Below are 9,830 nucleotides of genomic sequence, written 5' to 3' on the forward strand. Positions count from 1 at the left end.
ACAGTTTCTATGGCTTTTCTGTAGGATGAAGAAATTTCCCTCCATGCAATATGAAACAATTCTGGATTTGTTTTTGTAAGATTAATAAGGGAATTAAGATCAATATAACTCAAAGTGGATTGAATTACAGTAAATAAGAGCCTAATTAGTATGCAAATTATTCAGAAATAATATTTAAAACTTCATCAACTATTCGTCCACTGATAAGTTGAGGTTAGGGTATTTTATCAATTCTGGAAAAAATATTATACCGTGGCCTACGGTTTTAATATAATGAAATTATATTAACTGATTATGAGCAAGGTAACAGAATCTACAGTTTAAGGCAGTAACTTGTAAGCACACAGCACAAGACACTGGTATGTAAAATCAGACAAGACTAATCTAATTAATTTGATTGTTCACTTTTATTTTAAATCCCTGAATGCAGTGCACCTGCATTGCGTTACCACTCGTTAGCTTGTCATTAGCGTTTCCATTCTTACCTATCGCTGTTTCCTTTTCTCCTCTCCTCTCTCTCGCTACTCTCTCTCTCTCTCCAGTTTTTCACAAGTTCATTAGACAAATGTAGTAAGAATATTTCATCAAGCATGGTCAGTAATGGCTTCTCCTGCTATTGTTATTTCCACCTCTTGCCACATGTACAGTTTATCTATCTCTGTCGGTGATGAGGGATTCACATATAAAGTCAAGTCAAGTCACCTTTATTTATATAGCGCTTTAAACAAAATACATTGCGTCAAAGCAACTGAACAACATTCATTAGGAAAACAGTGTATCAATAATGCAAAATGACAGTTAAAGGGAGTTCATCATTGAATTCAGTGATGTCATCTCTGTTCAGTTTAAATAGTGTCTGTGCATTTATTTGCAATCAAGTCAACGATATCGCCATAGATGAAGTGACCTCAACTAAGCAAGCCAGAGGCGACAGTGGCAAGGAACCGAAACTCCATCAGTGACAGAATGGAGAAAAAAACCTTGGGAGAAACCAGGCTCAGTTGGGGGGCCAGTTCTCCTCTGACCAGATGAAACCAGCAGTTCAATTCCAAGCTGCAGCAAAGTCAGATTGTGCAGAAGAATCATCTGTTTCCTGTGGTCTAGTCCTGGTTGTCATCTGAGACAAGGTCTTTACAGGGGATCTGTATCTGAGGCTCTAGTTGTCCTGGTCTCCGCTGTCTTTAAGGGATGTAGAGGTCCTTTCTAGGTGCTGATCCACCATCTGGTCTGAATACGTACTAGATCTGGGTGACTGCAGTGACCCTCTGATCTGGATACAGACTGGATCTGGTGGCTACGGTGTCCTCGCAATAAGATAGAAACAGACTTATATTAGCATATATACCATTCTTCTAATGATGTACCAAGTACATTGGGTGTTATGGGAAGTGTTCCCGGTTCCGGTTTACCTAATTAATGCAGCCTAAAAATCCTTTAATGGATTTAGATATTAAAAGCATATTAATATGTTATGTCTAAACCAGGTTAAAGAGATGGGTCTTTAATCTAGATTTAAACTGCAAGAGTGTGTCTGCCTCCCGAACAATGTTAGGTAGGTTATTCCAGAGTTTAGGCGCCAAATAGGAAAAGGATCTGCCACCCGCAGTTGATTTTGATATTCTAGTTATTATCAAATTGCCTGAGTTTTGAGAACGTAGCGGACGTAGAGGATTATAATGTAAAAGGAGCTCACTCAAATACTGAGGTGCTAAACCATTCAGGGTTTTATAAGTAATTAGCAATATTTTTAAATCTATACGATGTTTGATAGGGAGCCAGTGCAGTGTTGACAGGCCCGGGCTAATACGTTTAAACTTCCTGGTTCTAGTAAGAACTCTTGAACTAGCTGTAGTTTGTTTACTAAGCGTGCAGAACAACCACCCAATAAATAGCGGGAAATAGTTAGGCTGACAGAGAAAATTTCAGAATTAGAGACACGCATCCAAACTTGAATTGAGGACAGTAAGAATGTTAGGGCTCTAGATACAGCTTTGGATGCGTCTAGCTCAGGGATTCCTGTACATTGTTCGGTCCAGCAACGGAGCCCCTGCAGCAGGGCAACTGGGTGACAGTGAGGCAGCATAGTCGCGGGTCAAAACACTGCTCTTTTGTTCAGATAAAAAATTAAACAGGTTCTCCCCAGTCTGATGAAACCTGATGAAAGTGCTCTAGTTATTGGCGATTCTATTGTATGGAACATGAATATAGAGACACCAGCCACCATAGTCAAATATTTACCGGGAGCCAGAGCACCTGGAAAATTTAAAAGTGCTGGCTAATGCTAAACGTAAATACAGTAAGATTGTTATTCATGCCTGCTAATGATGTTCGACTTCGCCAGTCGGAGATCATTAAAAATAACATTAAAGAGGTATGTGAACTTGCAAGCATGATGTCAGACACTGTAATATGCTCTAGTCCGCTCCTTGCTTACCGTGGTGACGAGATGCATAGCAGATTGTCATTACTCAATGGCTGGATGTCTAAGTGGTGCCCGCAGAATAACATAGGTTTCATAGACAATTGGACGAGCTTTTGGGGCAGACCTGACCTGTTGAAAAGAGATGGACTTCATCCCTCCTGGGATGGCGCCGCTCTTCTCTCTAGAAATATGGCAAATAGTCTTAGAGTTTGTAAGGTGAGGTGAATGTTTTCAGGATTTCTCAGAGGGCAGGCTTCAAGTATAACTCTTTTGAAGTAATGGTGCTTCATATAACATTATCCAGAGAAACAAATGTTAATGATAAATCCCCTGTGATTTTTGTACTGGCTACTGTATACAGGCCATCAGGGCACCATACAGAATATATTAAAGTGTTTGCTGATTTTATATCCGAGTTAGTGCTGGCAGCAGATAAATTTTTAATAGTTGGTGATTTAATATCCATGTTCATAATGAAAAAGATGCATTGGGATCAGCATTTATAGACATTCTGAACTCTACTGGGTTTAGACAACACATCTCAGGACCATTGTTGAAATCATACTCCAGATTTAATACTGTCACGTGGAATTGATGTTGATGGTCTTGATATTATGCAGCCAAGTGATGATATCTCAGATCATTATTTAGTTTTGTGCAAACTTCGTATAGCCAAAACTGTAAATTCTACTTCTTATTAACCTCTTAGCCAGCACAAAGATGTCCTCGTTCTCAACGCCTTTCAACTTGCATGTGTCAGTGTTTATGAATAGGTTAAATGAAACGGGACAAATTTAATCTTGGCAATCTATGTATCATTATAAAAATCTAAGCCTCAAGCATCGACGACAGATCACTGTTTTTCAATGGAAAGCTTATAAAAACTGTATTTGCTACATTTGTGTAAGCAGTACACATAAAAACATAAGCAATGAAAACGATGTACATATCAGATACGTTGTAATAACGAGTCATAAACTCATTCACAGCTGTAAATCCCGGTTTAGTTAGAAAGGTAAGGGTCCACTCAACGACATCTCATGAAGCACGTTTAGTCCAACGATGCAATAACGTTGTAATATGGATCATAATTCCTTTGTTTACGTTTCAGTTCTTCAGCGACAGAACTGTTTGTGTCCGTTATGGAATAACTCACGGTCGGAAACTGCGTCTTGGTAGTAAAAAAATGGCATGGTTTTGCAGCGTACAGTGTCACGAACAGAATGAGGCGATCCACCGGAAAAAAGAATGAATGAAAAATAGGCGAAAGATAGTTTATTTGAATTTTGGCGCTCCCTCGTGACGCGCTCTGACGCACCTGTCAGCTGATGGAGGCAGAACTTATAGCGATCGCCTTTTTCTTTGATTGTTTTATTTTTCAACCGTTTTAATATATGTGAGAGTATGTTTTATGTTGAATGTGAATGTATCTGCATGATTACCATCTGTTTGAGTGCAAATCAGCTTGCTATTACTATATGATCACGGCTATCAAAGTGAACACGTCTATGTGAATAGAGAGAGGGGATTATTTACTTTATGGCACATTTGTGTTATTACCATCTGTATAAGTGGCCATCGGCACATCAGCACTTATTTGCATCATAATTAATTGTTAATGCTGCATTTCTAGCAATCTCATGATTTTCTGTAATTGGCAAACAAAGTTAAATCTTTTTTTATTTTTCTTATTATTCTTATTTTTCTTACTCCAATTATTCTTATTGTATTTTTCTAGTGCTCAAATAAATCACTTATATGATGTCTAAGTTTCTGTCTAGTGTTTTATAACTGAAAAAAACTAACCTGTGTACTTGTTTCGTCTGGTCAGATGAGAACTGGCCCCCCAACTGAGCCTGGTTTCTCCCAAGGTTTTTTCCTTCTCTTTCAAAGGTGAGTTATGGAGCTTCTAGCTATACATTAAGCAATAAACTTCAGTATCCTTCCTTTGTTAAAACAATCCCTTGCAACAAAAACCTGATAGAGATGATTATTCACATCATACGGTGGTTTGGATGGAATTGGGTTGCCCTTCTTGGTAGCCAAGATGATTACAGCGAAGACGGTCTAAGAATATTTAACAAGTATATAAGCAATACTGGCATTTGTTTGGCATATCAAGAGGCTTTAGGCCAACAGGAAAACTACAGTCAAACACTTAAAAACATTGATATGCTCAACATCAATGTCATTGTTATTTTCACTGTGCCACCATATGGAAGAAAAATTATCAAAGCAGCCATAGCAAATAACATCCAAGGCAAAGTGTGGATTGCAAGTGAAACTTGGGCTATGAATCCACAGATTCCGAGAGAGCCAGGGATTTGGAAAATTGGAACAATCATTGGCATTACGGAGAGATCATTTTCATTACCAGGATTTGATAAATTGATCTACAAAGACAGGAGAACGATGAATGCTTACTGTGCTGAGAGTAACGTCCAGAGTAAGAATAAGACATGTAATCAAGTTTGTGATTACTGCCCACTGTTGACTGCAGAGGAGATTATAAACGAAAATCCCTCATTCTCCTTTGCCATCTATGCTGCTATATATACCATAGCTCATGCATTACATAAGGTTCTGCAGTGTGACATGAATGAATGCCACAAAAACATGACAGTTAAACCATACATGGTGAGTAATTATATCATAATAATGACATTTTTCATGAAAAGTAATTCTTAATAATACTGTTTGTCCTTTATTCGGAGGCATTTTTACCACACTTTACAACAGCTTCTGGAACAAATGAAAATGTTGGAACTTCCCACTTAATGGCCATCAGGTGAAATACGATGATAATTGTGATCCAACCGTCAGTTTTGCAATCATACTTTGGAATACTGAAACAAATCCTCTACAGTTTGATATGGTTGGCACATATGATACATATCCAGAAATTACTTTTAATATCAACAACTCGCTCTTGCACTGGCATAACAATGGTTCTGTAAGTTATATTTTCTGCAAGTATTTATCTAAACTTTTACCTTAATTTGATGTTAATTACACATTTTCCCATTCCATAAAGGTTCCATTCTCAAACTGCTCTGTTGAGTGCAAAGAAGGATATTTGAGGGAACCTGATCGATATCATAGTAGCTGTTTTCTGTGCAAAAAATGTCCACGTAACAGCTATGTGAATTATTCCCGTGAGTACTTGAAGCAATGTGTGGCAAAACATTGGAATTTCAGCTTTCTCAGTCCATGCTATCAAGGAAAGATAAGGGAAGAGGGTAAGAAAAGGCAAAAGAAAATGCACCAGATGATAATTCATCATCTAATATATTTGAGGGAATAAATTTTAATATTTAAATATTTAGTTGTTTTAGTCAAAAAAAACAGGGTAGGACATTTTTTAATGAAGATGATGTGAATGCAGAGAGGGCTGTGAGAAAAGAGATCAGGGCTGAAATTAAAAAAGCTAAATTAAGGTATAAGCAAAAAATTGAAGCAGATTTGAGAGGTAACAATTTAAAGAAAACCTGAAATGGAATGAAAACATTGATTGGGTCTAATGATAAAGCCAACAGAGTTGTCCTGGATGGTTTTTCATCTGATAAACGTTTGGCTGATGAATTTAATGTATTTCATTCTCTATTTAACAATTTAGATATTAATGATGAAATGAAAGGTACCAGGGCTATCACACAGGCAGCTCCATCCATTACTGTTGACAGTAGTACTGTGGCTAACATTTTCAGGCACAGCAGATCAAAAAGTCCGGGGCCAGATGATATTTGTGGGCAATTATTAAGAACATGTGCTGATCAAGAAGCTTTGAGAAAATTATCAAAGAGGCTGTCCTACTGCAGGTTGGAGATCAGTTACTCATGTCAGACTTTTATTTGTTGATTTTACTTCTGCTTTTAACACCATTCAGCCCTTTCTGCTCACTGAGAGACTGTTGCAGATTTTAACCTTGATTTGAATTTGGTGGGCTGGTTATTGGATTTTTTAACAGACAGATCCCAGAGTGTGAGGGCCAACAGCACCCTATCTGAAGTCACTTTTACATCCACTGGTTCCCCCCAAGGTTGCTGTCTGTCGCAGTTTGTACCAGGATAGATACATACTTAAGTTTGCTTATGATTCTGTCATTGTCAGCCTGCTATAGGGGGATGAGCGGGACCATGGGCCAGTCCTCAGTGACTTTGTAGAGTGGTGCGATAGTTCCTTTTTACAGATGAATGTATCTAAAACTAAGGACATGGTCATTGACTTTCGCAGGACACCACCTACCCCTACAGTCACGGTTATTAAAGGCACGGACATTAAGCTCGTGGAGACATACATATATCTTGGAGTCATTTTAGACAACAAACTGTGTTTTGAACCTTTGTTTGAAGCTATCTCAAAGAAAATCCAACAAAGACTGTACTTCCTTAGGAAAATGAACACTTTTAATGTTTCTTCAGAAATGATGACTCTGTTTTACCATACTTTTATTGAATCAGTTTTATCTTTTTGTATAGCTGCTTGGTTTGGAAGCCTCTCCCTGACATATAAAAACAAACTTGGTAGTCTGGTCAAAGTGGGGAGCAAGACTTCCAGGAGAAGTCAGGCTCAAACTGGGGAGTTATACATAAAACAGGTCCAGAGGAAAGCTAGAGTCATAGCTCATTCACAGGATCATCCCCTTAGAACAGAGTTTGAGCTTTTGTTCAAGACCTGAGCGGTGCTATCGAGTTCCTAGCTGCAAAACAAAGAGAATGCAAATTTATTTTATTTCGTCAGCTGTGAGACACCTTAATGGCACTTAGCACTTTATAATACTTGATTGTGTCCTGTATTTTATTTATTTATTTATTTGCACATTATGTACATTGGGCGTTAATTGTGAATTCCTTCTCTGCTGGTTGGTCTTTTTTGGTGAGTGTTGTGGTATGTTTATGTGTTTTATATGGAGCATTTGCTGCAAATCCAATTTTCCCTTGTGGAACAATAAAGGTACTTTGAATGTCCAAACTATGGCCTCTCTGCCAGTTGTGACCCAGAAATGAATTTCAAATGGACTGCAGCTTGTGTAAAATATATTATATGTGGCATATACATCCCAAATTAAGCTACCGCTACTGTCAACTTAAGCTACTGTCCAAGAGACAAAGTATGCAATATTAATGTTAAATCAGGTGTTGATGCCACTGGTCTCAAATGTTAGTTTGGACTGGAGCCCTGTATGTAAGCTGGTATTGTGTGGGTGTGTGTATATATACAGTATACAGAATTCAGCCCCCAGGTGTGTCCAAACATTGAATCTGGCCCTCTTTAAAAAAATTAAATAAAAAGTTTGGACACCCCTGCCTTTACCCCAACTCCAGATGATTTTAATAATTAAAAGTATATCAAACATGTATTTTGCAAATATTTTTCACCATATGTAAAATGTAAATGTGTTAGTTAACAGATTGACAGATAGTTTATGAACAAACATTTGTACAATTTAATTTATGGAACTCTATTAATATTATTATAATAGTTTGTATTTGGTATTTGGCGACAGATAAGTTTAAAAAAAAACAAAGTTGAAGGGACATTTTACCCCATCTTCTTCTTTTGTGCTTTCTCTCAATAAGTAAGACAGTGCTGTGCAGAGCTCTAATGCAGTTTACTGCTGTTCCATTCTCCATCTTTCGCCACAAACCAACTCTAATGATCTCATTATTTTAATGAATCACCTCCTTGTTAACTGCATGGTTACCAAACTGGCATTCAAATCTTTGTGCAGTGCACAGACCTCTGGAGGGGCAGGGGATTAGTGGCTTTACAAGGGAATCGGTAGACACTGTCTGTTTTTAAAATTAAAAATAAAATGATTATTCCATTGCTTTATCTGTTTTGTTTTGAAAGAAAACAAAAACTAGGATTATCTATTTTGTACTGTTTGAACTTCATGATCAAAAATGTCTAATTTTGGTTGCATTGCATTCATATTATTTTGCTGCTTTTCAGGGAGCCCCTATACCTGTTCCTTGTGTGCAGAGGGTGAATGGTCTATTGAGGGCAGCACATGTAAGACACGTACTGTTGTCTATCTTGAGTTCACAGAAATCCACTCCATCACTGTCATGTTTTCTGCCACATGCCTAATTATTCTTCTTATTGCCATTTTTTGCCTTTTTGCCTACAACTTCAACACACCAGTGGTAAAGTCTGCTGGTGGTAGCATGTGTTTCCTAATGTTGACTTGTTTGATAATGTCTACAATAAGGGTGTTCTTTTTCTTTGGAAAACCCACACCTCTACATTGCCTTCTGAGAAATGTTGTATTTGCATTTTTCTTCACTGTTTTTCTCTCCTGTATGGTTGTCCGTTCCTTTCAAATTGTTTGTATCTTCAAAATGGCTGCCAAGTTCCCTAACATGCACAGCCTTTGGGTAAACACAATGGACAGTTGTTACGGATCACTCGGGAAGCTGAGGAGTAACAGAATAAAGATGTTTATTTGACACAGACACAAGCAGAGGAGCAGGTAGTGATGAATGATGATGAGGAGGGATCCGTGCAGGTAGGGTGAAGACTTCTTGGAGGGACGGTGAGCCACACACATGCACACAGGGGAATTGGTCTTTGGAGAATTGCTGGAGAGAGTAGAAGAGGAGTTAGTCCTTATAGTAAGCATACAGGAATGATCTTGCCGCGAACGTGACCGGACAAAGCTTGAGTGCGTGTGTGGCTTTTATGGTGCTGAGGTGATTGGAAGGTGATGTGGATCAGGTGGGTATAATTAGAATGCCGGTGAGGGTGTGCGTCGTGAACAACAGTGGCTCTTTGTTGGATTTTTTTCTCTCATTCATTTAACTTCTTGTGTACTTTGGATGACTCCCAAACCCTCCAGTGACTCTTTAACTTTAAAAGACAAGATCATACTCAGCTGTGAAATGAGGAACACTGTAACTTTAAGCATAGTTGTGTTTTTAGGTTGGTTTCTTGGATTCCTGTGTCTCTTATTTTTTTACATGGGAAGAGATCAGCCAAAAAATTATAATGAGGCAAAATCAATAACTTTCAGTCTCATTTTGTACAATGTGAGCTGCATTGTATACTTCACAGCATACCTCATTCTCAAAAGCAAATACATCCAGCTTGTTAATGCGATGACACAGCTATCTAGTATACATGGAATTATCTTCAGTTATTTTATACCAAAATCTTACGTTATAATATTCCAACCGCAAAAGAACACAGATCCACTTGTTAATTAATATTAATATTAATATTACATACCTCATTTAAATCTGTTTTTATGTCTGTTTTTGTTGGTGCTGTATTTGAACATTGTTAAGAAAAAGCAACTCCCTTGATAAGGCAAAATGTTTTAATACACTTTAAAAAGGCTGCCGGTGGACATTTTACATGCTTACATAAGCCTAAATGTTGATTAAAACAGCCCCTGTTGTGATTA

At 37.8% G+C, this 9,830-nt stretch overlaps 1 pseudogene; it reads left to right on the plus strand.

Annotated features, from left to right (window-relative positions):
• Positions 1-2,585: 2,585 nt before the first annotated feature.
• Positions 2,586-9,630, plus strand: LOC132114714 (taste receptor type 1 member 1-like; annotated as a pseudogene).
• Positions 9,631-9,830: the final 200 nt, after the last annotated feature.

Source organism: Carassius carassius, chromosome 34 (genome assembly GCF_963082965.1).
Source record: "Carassius carassius chromosome 34, fCarCar2.1, whole genome shotgun sequence".
NCBI classification, from domain to species: Eukaryota; Metazoa; Chordata; class Actinopteri; order Cypriniformes; family Cyprinidae; genus Carassius; species Carassius carassius.